Here is a 6,170-nt window from a genome sequence, read left to right as displayed (position 1 = left end):
GAGTGATCACTTGTTTGATGTAGTACGCTGGGAAATATGTCTTTTCTGCTTTTCAAAATATGGTACCCCGTGCATGCACAAAACTTCAAGAGATCTTGGGATCTGAGTAATGAAAGCTATGAAGCTGTGTACTTGGGGCAGCAGCCCCAAGTACACAGGATATATGAGGGACATTGCCTGTATGGCTAGAACTTCTGGCTCTTTCATGCGCAGAGATACATGTGGCTCAAGGGAATTCCAGTTTATTCAAGAGCAGCATCTCATCTGACTAAAATCATAGAATCATAGAGCTGGAAAGGGCCATACAGGCCATCTAGTCCAACCCCCTGCTCAACACAGGATCAGCCCAAAGCATCCTAAAGCATCCAAGAAAGGTGTGTATCCAACCTTTGCTTGAAGACTGCCAGTGAGGGGGAGCTCACCACTTCCTTAGGCAGCCTATTCCACTGCTGAACTACTCTGACTGTGAAATTTTTCCCCCTGATATCTAGCCTATATCGTACTTGTAGTTTAAACCCATTACTGCGTGTCCTCTCCTCTGCAGCCAATGGGAACAGCATCCTGCCCTCCTAGTCCTTTGGGGAAAGCTCATGGGAGCAAGGGCAATTGCAGAAGGTTTGTGATCGATTCTGCGAAGCGGCTGTGGGCATTATTTTTAAGCTGGGAATTCAGATAACCTGTTAAACCTAACATTATAAGGTGGAGCAAAACATCTGTGTGGAAATGTTCAAGGAAAAACTTCCCAATGGTAAAACCAGTTGAGAATGGAACCAGTGTCAGATGTGTGGTAGCCATAGTCTCCATGGAGGTCTTCTAGCAGAGGCTTTCAGGGATTCAGCCAGAATTGGGGAGGTGACGGAAGGAGCAGTCCATAGAAAGGAGGAGTTTGAAAAAGGAAAAAAAGCTGGAAGTGAGCCATATGGCTGTGTATGGGGGGGGAGGGGGGAGTAAACAGCAAAAGTGCCCAAAATTCTCCTTGAAATGTGGCATCCATCCAGGGCTGTATATCATATTCCTCAAGAGGATGCAGCAGAGGGTTAAACTCATGGACCACATCAGAGCTGTACTACTTTTCTGTTCTGAGTGACTGCTCAGGTCTCATCAAGGACTTCCTCATTCTGCTATCTGGAATATGGAAAGTGATATCCCTGCATGTGTAACCAGTCTTTCTTTTGAAAAGAGAAAATGAAACACTGGCTTTTGGGAAATGCGTTAAAGTTATTGGGGAATAACCCCACATCTGCATGTTGGATCCTCCTTTAGAAAGCTCCTATCAGAGATTCTGAGGCCAAGGGAAGGGGCTGAGTTTCAAAATGGCTGCCATGACAGCTGTAAAGAGACCCATGAGCAAGCGATCCTTGGTTGCTGCTCTGCTGGTGTATTGACTTGTCCGACAATCAGCTCTTTCCATGGGCAGCCTGCAGGAGGCAAACGGTGAGTGCAGAAAACAAAACACAGCAACTCAGAGTCGAGAAGGAACAAACCTTTATCAGCTTAGCCAGGGCGAGCCACTGCACAGAGCAGAGTGACGTACAGCAGGGAAACACTGTCACCAATGTTAGAACTGCCCTCTCTGCTTGTAGCCCAGCAGCAGATGTGAGCAAATATAAAGTAGTCTGAACACCAAGGGAAGCAGCGTGCATGAATTGGGCATCACTCCTGCAATCCACGGTAGGCATATAATACATACTTTCCTGCATGGGGGTGTGCTGAAAACCAGGTTAGAGTAGCCACATGACATCCATACTTGAGAGAAAGAAAGTAAGCACAGACTTTGAGGGCAGACAGAAGATTTCTCTCTCTCCAGAGCACTGCAGGTGGGTAACCCAGTTGGTCTTCATTATTTTCAGAGGAGGCTCCTTGACCTTTCTGCCAACCCCCTGCCATTCCGCCCTCCCCTTTAAGCTGTTTGGTCTCATCGTGCTGTGCAGGTGAACATGCCCAAGGCAAAGCAACAGGGACAGAGAACAGCGGACGGCAGAATCAGTGTGTCACGTCAGGTTAAAACGGAGGGGACTCCTATTCAGAACCCTGCTCAGGTCTGTGGCTCCCTTGGTCACTTTGGGCCAGTTGTTTGCACACATTTGGCCTAGCCCATCTGCAGATATTAAAATGGAGGCCAGAAGGACCACATACACCTTACTAAACTCTTTCGAGGTCGGGATAAATGCAGGTCAGGTGCATACCTGCTCACTGCAGCTGCTTAACTTGTTTATCAGCGGTGCTCCAAGCATAATTTGTCGCATCTGCACAAGAGAGCAACTTGTGTGAGTTCTCTAGCAAAGGCTAGCTTTTTAAGACGACTTATACGTGATTAAGATGACGTACGGGTAATGTGTGCTTGTGTGTGTGTGCGCATGTGTGTGAGGAAATTGTGCTCTAATATATGTAAATTGCAGTGCGAATGTTCAGCCATTAGCAGAGATTCATCTGAGGGCAACGGAGAAAAGAAGTGGTTACAAAGGCACATAAGGAAAGGGAGGCCATCTTGGAATGCCTAAGCCAGAAGAATTGGGTGTCATGGCCTGTGTTGCTTCAGGATATTAATGTCCTCAGTAATATGTTACCTGGAGGGTGGCAGTATAAAGCCTATATATTTTTTAAAAGACATCTCTGATGTTTTCTGCTTCCTTGGAAGGCTCTAATCTTAGTAGTTCCCAAACTATGGAAGGAATAAATACGTTTTTTTTTTTAAAGAAAGGCTTCTTGGACCTCTCTCCAAAATGAGGCAGCCCACTGCCTCATTGTTTGCTGTGCTGCTTTGGCCTTGCCTCCTTGCTCTTGACCTTCTATTGGCGGTCACTGGATGATTGTCACTTCTACCCCTGCGGCTTAATGACCAGTCCAGAACAGTGATTCATGCAGAGACATAGAAGTCAGGCTGATTTGAAGGAAGGCAGCTGTTACGTACACTAACGGTAAATCTTTTGGTGTTTGCCTAAGTTACATGAAATCTGGAACCATTTTACCAGCTGTAAACTTCACTAGTTTCTAACCACTGAGGAGAAAAGAGCAGGTGCTGGGGGAAAGTCTCTCTTGGGCCAGGAAAGGTTGTGTGCCATAGTTGTGTAGTGGCAGGAGTACCAGACTTGGGCCTAGGAGACCCAGTTTCACATTCCCACTCCCAGAGAAGCTTGCTGGCTGACTTTGGACCAGTCACAGTCTCTCAGCCTAACCTACCTCACAGGGTTGTTGTGAGGATAAACATGGAGAAGAACGATGTAAGGGGTTTCGGGCCCCCATCGGGGAGAAAGATGAGGTATAAATTTGGTCAATTAATGCTAAATGATGGGGGCAGTGGTCAACCTTGTCCTAGCATCTGATTTTGGAATTCCTTGCCCAGTCTACGCAGCACTTGCTGCCATTTCCCTCTTAAATCTTCAGCCACAGGGGGGAGTTGCAAAAGGTGCACGTTGCATTTGGAGTCGAGCAGATAATCTGAACAGCCTGTGGTGCCCCTGTGATGTGGCTCTGAAATGAGGGATCCACCTTGGAGGCAGAATGGCATCAGGGCGGTTTAGTGCCTCAAGTAAGAAAAGCCAAAGGGAACACTCCTTCCTCTCAGGATTTAGGACCTAATCCACTAGAAAGGCCCCCTTCAAGGATCGCTGCCTTGTTGTGGCAAGGGGGCTTGCGTAGTTCAGTGAAGCTATGAGCTATGCCGTGCAGGGCCACCCAAGACGGACAGGTCATAGCTGAGAGCTCTGACAAAAGGTGATCCACTGGAGAAGGCAATGGCAAACCACTCCAGTATCTTTGCCATGAAAACTCTATGGACAGTTCCAATAGGCATAACGATATGACGCTGGAAGATGAGCCCCTCAGGTCGGAAGGTGTCCAATATGCTACTGGGGATGAGCAGACGGCTAGTACGAGTAGCGCCAGAATGAATGAAGCGGCTGGGCTAAAGCCGAAAGGACGCTCAGTTGTGGAAGTAACTGGTGGCGAAAAGACAGTCCGATGCTGTAAAGATTTTTATTCCATAGGAACCTGGAACGTCAGATCCATGAATCAAGGCAAGATGGACGTGGTTAAACAAGAAATGAGAAGACTGAACATCGACATTTTAGGAATCAGTGAACTAAAATGGACAGGAATGGGTGAATTTAATTCAGATGACCATCAGGTATACTACTGTGGACAAGAATCTCGCAGAAGAAATGGAGTAGCATTCATAATCAATAAGAGAGTAGGAAAAGCAGTCTTGGGATACAATCCCCAAAATGACAGAATGATCTCAGTTCGAATCCAAGGCAAACCATTCAACATCACAGTGATCCAGGTCTACGCCCCAACCACTGCTGCTGAAGAGGATGAAGTTGATCAGTTCTATGAAGCCCTACAACACCTTCTAGAAGCAACGCCCAAAAATGATGTGCTTATCATCATGGGGGATTGGAATGCTAAAGTAGGAAGCCAAAAGACAACCGGGATAACAGGCAAGTTTGGCCTTGGAGTACAAAATGAAGCAGGGCACAGGCTGGTAGAATTTTGTCAAGAGAATACAATGGTCATAGCAAACACTCTTTTCCAGCAACCCAAGAGACGACTCTACACATGGACATCACCAGACGGTCAACACAGAAATCAGATTGACTATGTGCTCTGCAGCCAAAGATGGAAAAGTTCTATCCAGTCAATAAAAACAAGACCAGGAGCTGATTGTGGTTCAGATCATGAGCTTCTTGTTGCAAAATTTAGGCTTAAATTGAAGAAAGTAGGGAAAAGCACTAGGCCACTCAGGTATGAACTAAATCATATCCCTGACGAATACACAGTGGAGGTGACAAATAGATTTAAGGAATTAGATCTGATAGACAGAGTGCCTGAAGAATTATGGACGGAGGTTCGCAACATTGTACAAGAGGTAGCAACTAAAACCATCCCAAAGAAAAAGAAATGCAAGAAATCAAAATGGCTGTCTGAGGAAGCTTTACAAATAGCTAAGGAGAGAAGGGAAGTGAAAGGCAAGGGAGAAAGAGAAAGATACACTCAATTGAATGCAGAATTCCAGAGAAAAGCTAGAAGAGATAAGAATGCCTTCTTAAATGAACAGTGCAAACAAATAGAAGAAAACAATAGAATGGGGAGGACCAGAGATCTTTTCAAGAAAATTGGAGATATGAAGAGAACGTTTCATGCAAAGATGGGTATGATAAGGGACCAAAATGGTAGGGACCTCACAGAAGCAGAAGAGATCAAACAAAGGTGGCAAAATTATACAGAAGAACTATACAAGAGCGAGCTTAACATCCCTGATGACCACAATGGGGTAGTTACTGACCTGGAGCCAGACATCCTGGAATGTGAAGTCAAATGGGCCTTAGGAAGTCTGAGCAACAATAAAGCTAGTGGTAGTGACAGCATTCCAGTTGAACTATTCAAAATCTTAAAGGACGATGCAATAAAAGTGCTACACTCAATATGCCAGCAAATTTGGAAAACTCAACAATGGCCACAGGATTGGAAAAGGTCAGTTTACATTCCAATCCCAAAGAAGGGCAATGCCAAAGAATGTTCAAACTACCGCACCATCGCACTAATTTCTCATGCTAGCAAAGTTATGCTCAAAATCCTACAAGCTAGGCTCCAGCAATATGTGGACCGAGAACTTCCAGAAGTACAGGCAGGATTTCGAAGAGGCAGAGGAACTAGAGATCAAATTGCCAACATACGCTGGATCATGGAGAAAGCTAGGGAGTACCAGAAGAACGTCTACTTCTGCTTCATTGACTATGCTAAAGCCTTTGATTGTGTGGAGCACAACAAATTGTGGCAAGTTCTTAAAGAGATGGGAATACCAGAGCATCTTATTTGTCTCTTGAGAAATTTATATGCAGGTCAAGAAGCAACAGTGAGAACTGAACATGGAATCACTGACTGGTTCAAAATTGAGAAAGGAGTTCGGCAAGGCTGTATACTGTCACCTTGCCTATTTAACTTGTATGCAGAGCACATCATGAGAAATGCGGGATTAGAGGAGTCACAAATTGGGATCAAGATTGCAGGGAGAAATATCAACAACCTCAGATATGCAGATGATTCCACTCTAATGGCAGAAAGTGAAGAGGAACTAAAGAGCCTGTTGATGCGGGTGAAGGAGGAGAGTGCCAAAGTTGGCTTGAAACTCAACATCAAGAAAACAAAGATCATGGCATCCGGCCCTCTCA

This window comes from Paroedura picta, chromosome 13, assembly GCF_049243985.1.
Source record: "Paroedura picta isolate Pp20150507F chromosome 13, Ppicta_v3.0, whole genome shotgun sequence".
Classification (NCBI taxonomy): domain Eukaryota; kingdom Metazoa; phylum Chordata; class Lepidosauria; order Squamata; family Gekkonidae; genus Paroedura; species Paroedura picta.
Note: the sequence above shows the minus strand (reverse complement) of the source record.